This window comes from Ictalurus furcatus, chromosome 5 (assembly GCF_023375685.1).
Source record: "Ictalurus furcatus strain D&B chromosome 5, Billie_1.0, whole genome shotgun sequence".
Taxonomy (NCBI): domain Eukaryota; kingdom Metazoa; phylum Chordata; class Actinopteri; order Siluriformes; family Ictaluridae; genus Ictalurus; species Ictalurus furcatus.
In genome coordinates this window covers 13,048,910-13,066,023 of record NC_071259.1, presented here as the reverse complement: position 1 = coordinate 13,066,023, position 17,114 = coordinate 13,048,910, and positions in this window count along the sequence as shown.

The window sequence follows — 17,114 nt, the reverse complement described above, 5'->3', positions numbered from 1 at the left end:
TGAAGATGGACTTTATACAGTTCCTTTTCAGGCACCTAAGAAGACAGAATGATAATTCAATATGACTGATAACATACAGTGGGGGAAATAAGTATTAAACACGTCAACATTTTTTTGAGTAAATATATTCCTAATTAGGCTATTCCATTCATAGTTCCTTCAATTATGAAGGAATGGATGAATCTTTATTGATCACATATACATATGCACAGTGAAATAATTTTCTTTGCATACCCCAGCATGTCAGGAAGCTAGGGTCAGAGCACAGGGTCAGCCATGATGCAGCGCCCGGAGCAGAGAGGGTTAAGGGCCCTTGCTCAAAGGCCCTTGCTCAAGGGCCCAACAGTGGCAGCTTGGCAGTGCTGGGGCTTGAACCCCCAACCTTCTGACCAGTAGCCCAGAGCCTTAACTGCCAAGCCCAACCACTGCCCAATTATATGAATTCTGCCAGTACCATGTGATGAAAAACAGCCCCACACCATGATGCTTCCACCTCCAAACTTTATTGTTGGTAAAGTGTTTTAAGGGTGATGTGCAATGCCATTTCTTCTCCAATCATGATGTGTAGTATGACAGTTCAATTTGTAGTAAGTTCAATTTTGCTCTTGTCTGACCAGACTACACTCTCCCAGTATTTCATACGCTTGTCTAAATGAGTTGTAGTGTTGTCCCCCTATCTATATAGAGGAGAAATAAGTCACAAGCATGACGGTTGGTGTTACTTCCATGAGAGCTTTACTTGAATCGAATTGTCAAAAATACAACAATATACACATAAACATAAACAGTTGTACAAAACAGAAAACATAAAGTGTATTAAGACATTATTTAAATAAAAGTACAAAACACGCCTTTCATTTCCACATGTTCAAGTTACGGCTAAACACAAGTTAGCGCTTTTCTGGTTTGCCGTACAAGGCGAGGGCCTGGACCTGCACGTGCGTGCGTGCACGCACATGCACGCACACACACGCACACACACACACGACAAAACTTACTCACATCTACTCAAAAACCATCAGAAACAAAATACAAGCACATCTCAAAATGTCAGCAAGTTAACACAGATAAAACAGGTGAGTTAAACATGCACAACATACCTATATAGAGGAGAAATAAGTCACAAGCATGACAGTCGGTGTCAATTCCATGAGAGCTTTACTCGAATGGAAAAAAAAAAACGCTTTTCCTCCAGGTATTTGGGCGGAGACTAAAGCAATTGATCCCAGAGTGCAGGTTTCACACCATCCTAATAGATGACTGATCAGCGTTATACTCACTTGAATCAATGTATTAACACATTAAAATGGAACAACAGTGAAAAATAAACACTCTTAACTCTCTTTTTTAAACATTTGACTATTTAATTTTTTACACTCTTTTTTCATTACTGATCATGAATTTGATTCTGCTATACCTTGTTCCAGCATCGAGCATATCACATTTCAACTTGTCACAATAGCGAACTTTAAACGAGCTTCGACATGCCTTTTCTTTATTAATGGTGTCTTGTGGGGTGAGCATGAGCAGTGGAGTGCATTGTCTATTGTACTCTATGACTATGGCACCTGCTGCCTCCAAGTGTTTCTGGAGCCCTTTCTGAGTGGTCCTTGGCTCTTGGGCTACTCTTCTGACTATTCTTCTGACTCTCTTGTCAGAAATCTTGTGAGGAGTTCCTGTGTATGGCTGGTTGATGATGCAGTGATGTTGCTTCCACTTGCGGATAATGGCCCCCATGGTGCTTACTGGAAGATTCAGAAGTCATGAAATATGTCTGTTTCTGATTCCATCAATATGTTTTGCAACAATAAGATTCTGAAGGTCTTGGGAGAGCTCTTTGCTTTTACCCATCATGAGATGTTTCTTGTGTGACATGTTGGTAATGAAAAGCATTTGTATAGACCATCAATTTACTAACCCAGCTGATATTAATTTGCACAGATAGGGGGTATAATTACTTATGGATTGCAGCGGGTTCCTTGCCTTACCTTGCCTTGGAAAACTGCTTTGTCTTAGCGTGTTCAATACTTTTTTCCTGTGTCATTCCACTTTATTACACATAACTTTATTTATGGACTTTAATGTTGTGAATTCTTTATATGTGCAGATTTCTAGAGTTAGTAGTGATGTCTGGTGAAAATTTCATGTGAATAACCTCATTGTACTGAAATTTTTTTTTGCCGCCTTAATACTAATTTCCCCCACTGTAAATGTTTGTAATACACACACAGATCGACTATTTTTAATCAGGACAACTGCAAACAATTTGTTACACTGCCAAGATTCTGTGTTGAGGTAGATGGACCCTCCTCTGTACAGGAATCCCCAGCCATAATCTTTAAGGGGACAACGACAGTTTTAATATCAAACATCTTATCTTTAAAAAAAAAGGGAATGTATTATGAAGTATATATAAAGTAACAGTCAGTATATGGTGTGGCCACTAGCTGCTTTAAGTACTACAGGGCATCTCATCTTCACCAGATTTGTCTGTTCTTGCTGTGAGATGTTACCCTACTCTTCCACTAAAGCATTTGCAAGTTCTCGATCACGTCTAGTGGATACATGGTTACATGTGGTTTGCCACTGCAAGAACAATCAGCTGTCCTTCCTGTCTCCCTGTAGCACTGTCTGAGGCGTCTTACATTATGGACATTGCAATTTATTGCTTTGGCCACATCTGCAGTCCTCATGCTTCCCTGCAGCAGGCCTATGGCATGTTCACGCAGGTGAGCAGGCACTTATACATTTTTCTTCTGTAGTTTTTAGAGTCAGTAGAAAGGTCTCTTTAGTGTCCTAAGTTATTGTAACTCTGACCTCAATTGCCTAAACTGTTTCTTGAGGACTGTTTGACAGGTGCATGTGCAATAATTGTTTATGGTTCACTGAGCAAGCATGAAAAACATTGTTTAAACCCTTTCCAATAAAGATCTGTAAAACTTATTTGGATTTTACAAAATTATCTTTAAAATACAGTCTCCTGAAAAAGGGACTTTTTTGTTGTTGTTGCTGAGTGTACATTTTACCAAGCCACTTATATCATGGGAGGTATCTGACTAATTGTTATAGAAGGTTGGGTCAATTAGTTAGGTTACAGTTTAGGATTTTTATGAAATAAAATAATGTTTTTGTGTTTCATTTTGATTTGGCTCCAAGAACATCATACCTACTGTCAAGCATGGTGGCAGTATGATGGTGTGGGGTGATGCTTTGTTGCTTCAGGTCCTTGGCAACTTGCAGTAATTGATAGAAACATGAATTCTACTCTCAAGCACAAGTGGATTATGTAGCAAGATAATGATCCAAAGCATAGGAGTAAATCCAAGTCCTAGAAGTAAGTGAAAGACTTGACTTCAGTTATCGCAAGCATTTGGTTGCAGTTATTGCTGCTAAAGGTGGCACAACCAGATTTTATGTTTAAGGGGGCAATTAGTTTTTCACATGGGTGATAGGTGTTGGATATTTTTTTTTTGCCTCAATAAAATAAAATAAATATATATCTATTGTGTGTTTGTTCAGGTTGCCTTTGTTTTATGCTATATTTCATTTGAAGATCTAAAACTATTTAGTACACAAAAACAGAAGAAATCAGGCAAATACTTTTTCACAGCACTCATTTGCAGTATGAGAGGTCCCGCAAGCCTCCAGAGGGTTACCCCCATTCTCATTATTGTATGGGTGCACCTCGCAGCATCTTAGACGTCATTTGACGTCATCTTAGACGTCATTCTAAGAGTAAAAGTGAAATTCAGCATGCTCTTGACCTGAGAGCAAAACTCCACACCCTCCAATTAGCACAAGAGAATTTGCTACAGGCTTAAGAATGTCAAGCCCGGATACGTAATGATACTCAGCTACAGGAATTTGCACCGGGAGATAAAGTGCTCGTATTATTACCCACGTCGAGCTCCAAATTGCTTGCCAAGTGGCAAGGGCGCTTCAAGGTCAGGCAGTGAGTCGGGCACATGAACTGTGAGGTAAGGTGAATACATAGAGGTGGGACACAGCAGGTGTACCACCTTAACCTCCTGAAACCATGGAGGGAGGCAGTTCCCATGGCTTTGACGATGGCGGTTCCAGAGGGGGATGAGTTAGGACCGGAGGTAAATCTAAAATCAGCTACTCAATCCACCCCAGTCCATTGTGGAGACCACCTCTCTCCATCCCAAATCATGGACATTGCTAAAGTGCAGCGGAGCTTTCCAACATGTCCTCGCCTCTACCCAGTCGCAGTAATCTCATAGAGCACCACATAGAGACAACCCCAGGGGGGTGGTATGAAGCCACTCTAATCATCTGACCGAACACAAAAAACGTTGTTTGGGGTGAGCTCAAGGCTATGCTCGTCATGGAGTAATTGAGGAGTCCCACAGTGACTGAAGCAGCCCAGTGGTTTTGGTGCCCAAAGCCGATGGGACAGTCCATTTCTGTGTGGATTCAATCAGGATCAGTTAGGTGCAGCTTGCTTTTATTCCACAATGGAATAGAATTGAATTGATCCTTTCAGGAGGTTAAGGTAGTATACCTGCTATGCCCTACCTCTATCCATTCGCCATACCTCAAGTCGATATCCCCAACCTCAAAGGGCCCTTGCCAATTGGCGAGTAATTTAGAGGTCATGTAGGTAGTAAAATGAGCACTTTATGTCCAGGTGCAAACTCTCATAGCCAAGTACCCCTGTTATACAGCCAGGACTGACATTTTTGCACCTGTAGAAAATTCTCCTGGGTTATGTGACTTAAAGTGTGGAGTATTGCTCATAGATCAAGAACGTATTGAATTTCGCTTTTACTGTTACTTCTCCCAATTTTCCCAAATGACATTGAGCATGCTGCAAGTCTTCCACCCATGCAATAACTCAAATGGGGAAAATCCTGTGGAGGCTTGCGAGACCTCTTATACTGCAAATTACAGGTGCTCTAGCCACTTATCCCAACTCCGTGCATTGTCCTGTAAGAAACTTACATATCATGATTTTAAGAGTCTGATTAAATCATTCGACCAGCCCATCCGTTTGCGGATGATAAATGCTGGTGTGAATCAATTAAATCCCCAATAATGTGTAATGCTTGTGTAGTGTTTGTGACATGAAAGACGTGCCGAGATCAGTCAGGATCTCTTTTGGGATCCCAACTGAGGAGATAACAGGGAAGAGTGCCTCTGCAACATTACATGTGGAGATATTGTGGCCCGACGAGGTCCATGGCAATTCTTTCAAAGGGGACCTTGATTAATGGGAGTGGGTGCAACGGCAATTTTGGGGTGGCCAGCGGGTTCACCAGCTGACATTCACAACATGCCATTCACCACCTGCAAGCATCGCCACAAATGCGTGGCCAATAGAAGCGGTCATGAGATGGTCAAGTGTTTTATCCTACTCCGCCATCAGATTATGGTGAGCTGCCTGGAATAATAATTCCTGACAGCTCTTTGGAACCAACAACTGGGTCGTTTACTCCTGCGTGTGTGTGTCTTGCATCATTCAATAGAGCCTATCCTTCATAATTGTGAAATAGGTGTGGGTGAGCACAACATTAGGCTGAATTTGCTGACCATATTCCATAAACTGGAATACCAGCCTGCTGGAACAGGCCCTGGAGCACCTGCTGGTCCACTGCCTGGGCGTTGAGCAGGTCCTTTCTCTGCTGCAACTGTGTGTGATGCAATTGGAAGAGGGCCTAAAGCTTGGTCTGGTGGTGGTTGGTGAAGGACCTGATGATGTCAGCCAGCGGTGAGGACTCCATGTCAGGGTCTTCCTCAGATCCTGGTTTTCAGCACCAGTCTAACCAGCTTTGTGACCTCTGCAAAAATGAGGAAGCCAGAGGCAGACTTTGGACAACTCAAAAAGATGCTTTTATTTCCCTTTTACTTAATTTTCGCGCACACACACGCGCACACACACACACACACACACACACACACACACACACACACACACACACACACACACACACACACACACACACACACACACACACACACAGCTTTCTGCTGATTGCTCTCTCTCAAGGCGCTCGTCTCTCCCCCTTTTATCCTGACATCTTCTCACTGCAACACAGGACACTCATTAATAGAATTCCCCCCAGGTGTGCATTCCTCACCACTCTCCTTCTCTGGCACCGCCCTCCATTCACAAACCAGCGCATGAGCACACTCCCACTTCCACAAACATGCTGAAAAAATTAATACATCTAACTGCCATTTTTGCTACTTCTCAAAATTTTGACCAGTCCTCACCGAATTTGTCTCACATCATCTTGAGATCTGTCTGAACAAAATTTGTTCAAAGGAGTACTGATATTCAAAACTGTTCACCTGTAACATGCTGGCAAATTATAAAAACAGTATGTGAGGGTCTATCTCAGCAATGCATCTACATATCATCACAAAACTTGATATTTATCTTCAGGACCATGCCTTGAATGTACCCAAGATGTTTCATGAATGCACCACCTTATGGCCAAGAACTGTAATATTTTTATTTATTTATTTATTTATTTACCTTATATTGTTTGAAAAGTTTGTGCTAAATTCACAGGTCAACCATCTGGGATTTTATCAAAAACTATTTGTTTTTGCTACTCCTCCTACAAATTATGTCCAATCAAGACCAAATTTGGCATACATCATAATCAGATAAACCTGGAAAAAAAAAAAAAATCAGAAGAATGTTGATATTCCAAATGGTTTGCCTGTAATGTGCCAACAAATCTGATTGTGGAGCTGCCAAATAGGAAGTGAGGCTATATCTCAGCAATGTCTTTGCACACTGCCAGAAATCTTCCTAGGCATCTTCAGGACCATGCCCTGAGGCTATGCAACAAAGTTTGTAACCGCCACTTACTGGTCAAAAGTTACAATAACTTGACAATATTCAAATCTGTTTTCCCATAATGGACTGGCAAATGTGTGAAACTGCAAATAATTCTTGAATCCCTTTGCCTATACTTATGGCTCTGCTTTCCTGGGATTGTTTATGCAACAATTGTAGTGCATCTGTGAATGTGCGGCTCACCAAGTCTGGGTGTTTGGCCTTTTTATTATTATTATTATTATTATTATTATTATTATTATTATTATTATTATTGGGCTTACATGGTTGCTTATGGAACAGGTTCACTAATCTTTATTGATTTTTGAATTTGCAAAGAAATACACAGATGAGCCATAAAAGTTCTGGAACCAATATTAACCTCTATGTAAAGGCCAAAGTGTGAAGAAAGAAAGGACCTGCTCATGATCCAAAACATACAAGCTCATCTGTGAAACATGGTGAAGGCAGTGTCATGGCTTGGGCTTGCATGGCTGCTTCTGGAACAGGCTCACTAATCTTTATTGATGATGTAACTCATGATCTTATCAGCAGAATGAATTCAGAAGTTTACAGGAACATTTTGTCGGCCAATTTACAGGGAAATGCATACAAATTAATTGGGAGGAATTTTATCATGCAGTAAGGCAATGATCAAAAACATACTGCCAACTAAACAAAGGACTTCATTGGAGGAAAAGTGGAAGGTTTTAGACTGCTGTTGTGGAAATTAGGCAAACACCAATAGACTCGTCCTATCAGATGATCAGTTTTTACAGAAGCAAGATACAGGAAGAAGAATGAGAGCGCTCTGGGGTGCTTGTGCTGAACATGTACTATATATATGAAGCTCATGGCATGATACACTTCTATGTACGGATAAGGAGCAGTTTGAGGCAGTTCAAACAGGCTTTGTTTCAGAGTCTTAGCAAATGTGCAGACAAACCCTTAACAGAAAAACATGTTTGTGTCTCTATATGCAGATAAACATTCTTTACTAATCTAAATGACATGACCTTCTTAGGCGTTATCCACTAATGAACATGAACAGAACAAGAACAGAACTATTACAAAGTAAAAATTAATAATTTCCCTCACATCCCCTTTTATCATTACAAAATATGATAACTGAAATGAACACAGAAATTATTATGCCGTGAATACATCAGAACTGAATTCATCATAAAACAGACATAACGAAGGCCATAAGACTGTTTTTTTTGTGGATATTAAGTATCCTATGGTCAAGCAAGCTCATTTTAGGCTGAAATGAGAGTCGTCATGGTCAAATGCATATTTACAATAGGCGTGAAATGGATGTCAATTGATCCTCATTGACAGTGTCGCTGGGAGGATCTAGTACCCAGTCAGGTTTAGGATACAGATCAGGTTGATCTTTGTAAGGGTCATAGTCACGTTTTGTGGATGTTTTAACAAGCATCAGCATTTGGTCCTCAGTCACTGCTCTCAATGTGCGGGAGAGGCACCCCTGTACACAGGAAATTATGCACGGTGTCACGAGGAGGATAAGCAAAATGACAGCTAGTATAGGAGCACAAACGGTTAGTACCCACAATCCCCAACTCCCGAAAATGGAGTTCACCCAATCAAAACCCAACTCTCCTGTTTGTGGGGGAGTGCGAACTGCCGATGGCATGTGTTCGATAATATTGGTTAAATTCTGGTGTGAATCAGGGATCTAGAAGCAACATGTATTACCTAAGAGTTTACACACACCGCCCTTTTCTGCCAATAGAGTATCTAAGGCCAATCTATGTTGAATCATGACAGTCCTCAATGAGACCAATTCGGTGTTTATCACTTCTAAGGCTTCCTCAGTTTCAATAGCTAGGGTCAATACTTGCCATGCCATACCATTCAATTTATTGAACAAAGCGGCTGTTCCCCCTCCGGGGAGCAGAGACCACCCAGTGGACACAATTGGTCCTGTCCATTGGTCCCACAGATGATAACCTTGACACCACGTGGGCATTTCTGTGTTCAGTGAGCATCTGCGTCACAAGTGAGTCGTGTTTCTGTCTTGCGGAGTTAACATGGTGAAACTAGGGACCACAAGGACTGGATAGCAACAACCTTGCCATATCTTTGGCAGGGCATGATAAGCATGTCTGCCACAAGCCCACAATGTGCTGGGCATGGAATCAAAGAGTGTTGTAAAATTAGATTTAAACTGCGTGGTATTAGCGATACATGAGCCTGTAGTTGCATTATACAGAATATTGGTGTGGCATTTGGACACTCCCACCAGGGACAGCATCGTTTCTCCCTTCTTCCAAGGAATCTCAGACCTCCCCTGTCCTTTTATGAGGGTGATATTAGGCTCCCCTGGGTTACCTGCAATGGCGATAATGTTGTGTCTGATGCCAATATGTTAGAAGTTTCATGATTCGAGGAAGAACATTCTGGTCTGTAACATTAATCATTGCATATGTTAATGGAATGGTCTGTCATTTAGATGCTAAATGATGGCAAATCCAGCAGTCAGGCCAATAATCAAGGTTTTCTTTATGTAAGAGAGCCAAAGCACAAGCCGTGTTTCCTTCACACTAAAAAAGTGTGCGTTTAGAATGTAGGGTCACATGGTCAGGGAGGGCCAATTCAGAAAGAGCAAAACGGTTTAAGAGGTGGCCAATATCGGGGCATAGGTCTATACCTATGAGTTTGTGTCTAACCCACAGCAATAGTCAGTCAGGGAGCTCTGAGGTTGTTCATGCGAGGTAAAAAATTCCCGCTGTCTAAGTCGACCTCTTTCTCCCTGCCACGTTGTCAGGTAATATACTTTAACGAAATTTAGTCCGTTTAACCACCAGACGTGGCTGTCAATAACAGTCTCCGCTAAGACCACGTGCCCTGGGTTCCTTCTCAACACTTGCATTACCCACTCATAAACCGTGGCAACTGTCCTTCTATACCTCCATCAGTGTGGCAGAGGAAATCCTGTCAACTGTCTGTTCATGTCAGTGATGGAGCACGCTACTAGATACCACTTAAGACTGTCTGTCGTGGAGTTGCGTGGGCTTGGTGTGATGATATGTGTCTGGGTGCAGTGTGTCACATGCATATGAATGTGCGTATTTGTTGCTTGTGAACATTGGTCCTTCTAAAGGCCTCTTGATAGAGAATCATGGTCTAGCTTTCCTGTTGCAGTCCTGTCTTGTCCAGCTTGACTCTTGGCTCTGGCACCCTCCTGCAGTGGCTCGCGTGCACCCATGTGGCTTGCTGGTTGACTTTCACCGCTGAGTGAGTGACGAAGAGAACCTGGAATGGCCCAGACCACTCTGGCTTCTTCCACTTGGCCCTGCGGAAGTCCTTGATCAGTAGCTACTCTCCAGGCTTCAAATCATGCAGTGGACCCGTGGCTGGAGCTGGAAGCGCTGCTTTTACCTGCTTGTGGATAGAGTGCAGAGCAGAGGACAGGGTTGCATAGTAACTTAAAATAGCATCATCACATGTTGTTGCATCGGGTAGAGGAACTGTCACAGGCCCAACTCCTGTTTGTGGAGGTCTATATAGGATTCCTATCCGTATAGGATTTCAAAAGGGCTGAGCCCATTCTTGGGTCTTTCTCTCATTCTCATCTGCAATAATACAACAGGTAAGACCTTGGTCCACCCTAAACCCATATCAGTGCATCACTTACTCAATTTATTCTTTAGAGTTCCGTTCTCCCATTCCACCACCACACCACTGCCCGGATGGTATGCACATTGCTGTTTCAGATCAATGCACATTGCTGTTTCAGAAAGTATTCACTAACCTGCTTAAGGGCCATGTTGACAAAAAGTGTACCATTGTCACTCGAGATTTTAGTAGGGCTTCCGCACCTCGGAATTATGTCCCTAAGCAGTGCCTTTACCTCTGCGTCAGAGTCTTGTTTGGAGTTAGGGAATACTTCCACCCATTTAGAAAACACGTCTACTATTACCAAACAGAATGTCTTCCCTTCACTGGGTGTTCAATGCTAAATGAAATCCATCTGTAGATGGTCAAATGGTTTCTCTGGAGCTGAGTGAGCTACCTGTTCCACCTTCAAACCTTGACCCACATTGTGAGTGGCACATACTACACACCTTAAACAAAGATTTTGAGAGTAAATAGAGAAGACCTTTGTGAACCAATGGTTGGCTACTACTGCTATCATTCCCCCTTTTGCCGCATGATCTTTCCCATATGTCAACTTTGCATAATATAGGAACATGTATTTGGGGTGGTAAGGGCGGCCTTCGGGGCATCGCCCCACACCGTTAATGATGGAACAACCCACTTTGCACCATACTGCCTTTTCCTCTGCTGCAGCTCGTGCTTGGAGATCTGAAACCTGTAAACAAGGGGTGGTTACTGTTTTAGAGGAAAATGCACAAAGTTTTTTGGTGGGAGATGTTGCTACTGCTGCTTTTTTCGTTTGATGGTCCACTAGCGCGTTACCTAGGGAGACAGGATCTGATTTGTTAGTGTGTGCAACACATTTGCATACTGCAGTAGTTTTGGGGAGTAGGACTGTGTCCAGCAGCTCAGAGACTAGTTTGGGGTGGGCTGTGTGTGTTCCTGTACTTTTCAGGAAGTTCTTGTGTTTCCAAATTGTTCCAAAATCATGCACTACCCCAAAGGCATATCTACTGTCTGTGTAGACAGTTACTGATTGTCCCTCAGCATGTTTACATGCCTCTATGAGGTTATACAGTTAAGCTGCTTGTGCTGAAAGATTTGAAGGGAAACTTCCTGACATGACCGTTTCGTCATGTCACATGACCGTTTCGTCATGCGGTCACTACTGCATAGCCCACTTGATTTTTACCTGTCTCTTGGTCACGTGATATTGATCCGTCCACAAAGAGAATCAGATCTGTGTTTTCCAATGGAACACCCTTCAGGTCGACACTAGGAAAATAAAGTTCGTTAGTTTTTGCAACACAGTCATGTGGCTCCCTGTCTTCTTCTGTTGGAAGGAGGGTAGCTGGATTGAGGATGGTACATTGCTTTATAGTGACATTTGGCAAATCTAATAAAACTGTGTTATACAGTGCATCCAGAAAGTATTCACACCGCTTCACTTTTTCCACATTTTGTTATGTCACAACCTTATTCCAAAATGGGTTAAATTCATTATTTTCATTCATTATAAAATTCTACAAACAATACCCCATAATGACAACATGAAAGAAGTTTGTTTGAAATCTTTGCAAATTTATTAAAAATGAAAAACCAAAAAAGCACATGTACATAAGTATTCACAGCCTTTGCTCAGTACTTTGTTGAAGCACCTTTGGCACCAATTACAGCCTGAAGTCTTTTTGAGTATGATGCTACAAACTTGGCACATCTATTTTTGGGCAGTTTCTCCCATTCTTCTTTGCAGGACCTCTCAAGCGCCATCAGGTTGGATGGGGAGCGTTGGTGCACAGCCATTTTCAGATCTCTCCAGAAATGTTCAATCGGGTTCAAGTCTGGGCACTCAAGGACATTCACAGAGTTGTCCTGTAGCCACTCCTTTGTTAGCTTGGCTGTGTGCTTAGGGTCGTTGTCCTGTTGGAAGATGAACTTTTGCCCCAGTCTGAGGTCCAGAGCACTCTGGAGCAGGTTTTCATCAAGGATGTCTCTGTACATTGTGGCATTCATCTTTCTCTCGATCCTGACTAGTCTCCCAGTTCCTGCCGCTGAAAAACATCCCCACGCTGTGATGCTGCCACCACCATGCTCCACTGTAGGGATAGTATTGGCCAGGTGATGACTGGTGCCTGGTTTCCTCCAGACATGACGCTTGCCATTCAGGCCAAAGAGTTCAATCTTTGTTTCATCATGGTCTGAGAGTCCTTCAGGTGCCTTTTTGCAAACTCCAGGTGGGCTGTCATGTGCCTTTTACTGAGGAGTGGCTTCCGTCTGGCCACTCTACCATACAGGCCTGATTGGTGGAGTGCTGCAGAGATGGTTGTTCTTCTGGAAGGTTCTCCTCTCTCCACAGAGACACGCTGGAGCTCTGTCAGAGTGACCATCGGGTTTTTGGTCACCTCCCTGACTAAGGCCCTTCTCCCCTCTTTGCTCAGTTTGGCCGGGTGACCAGCTCTAGGAAGAGTCCTGCTGGTTCCAAACTTCTTCCATTTATGGATGATGGAGGCCACTGTGCACATTGGGACCTTCAATGCTGCAGAAATATTTCTGTACCCTTCCCCAGATCTGTGCCTCGATACAATCCTGTCTCGGAGGTCTACAGACAATTCCTTGGACTTCATGGCTTGGTTTGTGCTCTAACATGCATTGTTAACTGTGGGACCTTATATAGACAGGTGTGTGCCTTTCCAAATCATGTCCAATCAAATGAATTTACCACAGGTGGACTCCAATCAAGTTGTAGAAACATCTCAAGGATGATCAGTGGAAACAGGATGCACCTGAGCTCAATTTTGAGTGTCATGGCAAAGGCTGTGAATTTTTATGTGCTTTATGTATTTTAAGTGCTTTTTTTGTTTTTTATTTTTAATAAATTTGCAAAGATTTTAAACAAACTTCTTTCATGTTGTCATTATGGGGTATTGTTTGTAGAATTTTGAGGAAAATAATTAATTTGATCCATTTTGGAATAAGGCTGTAACAACAAAATGTGGAAAAAGTGAAGCGCTGTGAATACTTTCCGGATGCACTGTACATCATAACACTCGTAACAACATTCAAGTGCTAAGAAGTGAAAAAAAAATGTAAAAAATGGAAAGGCGTTCCCCTGGCAGAGCGACACCGTGCATCCGGTTGTGAGGGCCCATTTATCGCTGCTTGCAGCTTTAATTAGGGCCCGAGCACTGCTGGTGCGAAGCCCTATTGGATCTGCTCGGTTAATTAGGGCCCGAGCACTGCTGGTGTGAAGCCTTATTGGATCTGCTCCATTTATTATTATTATTATTAGGGTCAGAGCACCGCTGGTGCGAAGGCCTATTGGATCTGTTCAGTTCGTTTTTATTATTATTAGGGCAAAAGCACCGAAGGTGCCGCGCCTCCAGTGCACACCAGAGGGCGCATGCACTGGATGTACAGGGCCCAATTGTTTTCCCGGTGTTTACTAGGGCCTGAGCACCGCTTGTGCAAAGCCCTATTGGATCTGCTCCGTTTTTTCTACTTCTTCCTTTTCTTCTTCTTCTTCTTCTTCTTCTTCTTCTTCTTCTTCCTCTTCCTCTTCTTCTTCTTCCTCTTCTTTTCCGAAATGAATCACATTTTAGAGGGCCTAAACATACCTGAAAACTCACGAAACTTTGCAAACACGTCAAAACCGGTGAAAATTTACATCTGATGGGGTTCCAGAATTGACTGTTGCAAAATGGCTCGATAGCACCACCTACAAAATTTCACAGATGTGTGCCTCACGCTACGCTTCACCTACATCTACGAAATTCGGTAAACATGTCTAGGATAGGATACTGGCAACAACCATTTCCAGGCCTCGTATTTTAACAAACTCCTCCTAGAGATTTCATCCGATCAACATCATATTAGGTCAGTGAAATCTAAATGCCTTGCTTATGCGAAATTGTGAAGCTTTTGAGTTTTCATTGAAGGGTGTGTCCATGGCGGCCTGACAAATTTCAATGTGAAACGAATCACATTTTTAAGGCCTAAACATGGTCGAAACCTCATGAAACTTTGCATAGCCCTCAAGAGTGGAGAACATTTACATCTAATACAGATTTTATTATGGACTGTGGCAAAATGGCTAGATAGAGCCACCTAGACAATTTCAACGATGTGCGCAATACACGGCAAACCGTGGGCATCTCCATCCCACCCACCCAACCAAGTGGTTGCCATCCTGACCCGCCACGAACATTCCAACAGTCAACCAACTCCAGCATCAACCCACCCTTAGCCTAGCCCCACAGATGTTGCCCAATGACCTAATCAAACTACAAGCTTTGGACACTTCTCTGTAGTCTCTGATAACCCATCTGTCTGACCTCGACGCCTGCTCTCTCACCCCTGATGATCTTGTTCAGTGCCCAACTCTCAAGCACCTCCATGATATCCAGCACAGGTTGCACCTCAAAGATGGCATCCTTGTCTATGTCCCTGATGATCTCACTGTGCCTAAACTTAACGTAACTTAACGTAAAGACAGAGGCACCCACTTCACAGCCAAGTAGAATGGACTAATTGAACCATGGTCACCCTGCCACTCCATCTGCTATACCAGCCCAGAGACATGAACCTCGCAGCAGCCTATACCACTCAGCAATACCTTGAGGAACTACACAACCAGCTAAACCCCACCCCCCAAGAAAGCCTCAAGGAGTTAAGAAATAAACTCTATCACCTATCCATGTCCAGTATACATGTCCAGAATCTAATGTGATCCTTATGCTTGTTAACATATATATTTACTAGTATCCCTACCGAGCTAACTGGTGAACATTGTGAACTGTTTTAACTCTGTATGTAACCTAAATATAGCTATTAGGCTTTTAGTATATGGTATTAGGCCAATATATCTGGAAAAATATTCCTTATATCTAAATACTTCATGTTTGATATCTATATGTCAGTTATAACATTTCCGGAATGTTAGTGAATGGCAAATTATAATAACTCATCACAAAATTCCCTTTTTAAGGTAAAGGGAAAACAAAATTAACACTAAATAAGAATGAGCATGGACCCTAACAGAGATTATGCATAATAGTTGGAGGGACAGACCAAAATCTCTACCAGTCACCAAAAAGACCACTTCTAACTGGTTAAGGCCCCTAGAAGGCTGGGATAGTCAGAAAGGGTTAAAAAGCTATGCCACAGTGAACCCGCTGGCTGGTAGCAAGGAAGATTAATTTTGTTATTCTCGTCCTTTTCATAATCTGTTTTCCAGACCTCCGCTTCGTTCTTTTCTTAAGTATTACTGGTAACTTTAACCTAAGAAACTCTTAAGCTGAAATCAAGCTGCAACCGTGACTGACTGCTTCAAATCGCCGATCATCAACTCGACTAGGCCTCCTGACCTCCGCTGATGTTGCACACCTCATCTCCCACTAACTATGGCAAGCAAGTACACATTTTCCCATGTTTAATAAGCTGCTGCAGTACCTAGGAATCCATAGCCTATAATCAGTTTTTGGGTCCCTCATAGTACATTGATGGTTTACTCAGGTCAGAGTCTATTTTGAAGCCATAGTTTGCTGAAACACTGGCATTCTGCTTTGCCTCTGTTGTAAGTCTATTCCTCTCTGTCATGCTCATGTGTGGGTATATATGTGTGCGCGTGTGTGTATATGTGTTAGCATAGTCTTTGTGTAGTAGTTAGATTAGTTTATGTGGTAGAATAGTGTAATGAAGTCTTGTCTATATTAAAGTGAAGTTGCCTGTGATTCATTTACTCATTTACTGAATACCTACACTTGCTGATTTTGCTGCCCTGCTCAGAAATATTGTGTCATCACTAGAAGGTATTACTATCAAAGGTCTCAAGAGTGCTAACTTCCAGAATCAGTGCACATCCTCACCAAAAGTTTCAGTGGATGAATAAATTGGTTAGCTGCTCTTATTTGATTCTGGCAATATTTCCCTAAATTAAATTAAGATTCCTTGGGAGCTAAAGCTTTCCTATATGTGTGTTATATTGGTGGAGAATATAGTTAACTAAATTTAACTATCTAAATTTTCCTTAAATACACTTGTGGAGAATTCATCAAATGAATTTAAACAGCTAATTTTCCCTACACTGTGTTGTTGTTCAATAAGTAATTGACCCTGTGCACCTCCAAGGAGACCTATAAGTCCTCATGTTACCTGAGTCATATACAAGTTCTCCTTATGTGTCTATATATATATATATATATATATATATATATATATATATATATATATATATATATACATACATGTATCAGCCGATAAATGCATTTTTTCATAGTTCCGATGATTTAAACATCCGAAGATCAGGGACAATTATAGCCTGTCAATCAAAAGAGGGCAGGAAAACACATTGATTTCGTGCTGTGTGTAAAGATGAGTGCTTTTACACCAGACGCTGCAGCAGTGAAGGGAGTTTAAGGGACTTTATGCGGGAATTAATTATTATTAAATTAAAAGAAGATATAAAAGGCAGAACCAGAAAAACTATTGCTATCCACCAAAGCATCGGTGAATATCACTCTTAATAATCGATTATATGGTATCAGCTGAGAAATTTATTATCAGTGCATCTCTAATACACACACACACACACACACACACACACACACGCACACACACGCACACACAGACACACACACAGATACATATGTGGCTGTGGCTGTGGCTCAGTTGGTAGAGTGGG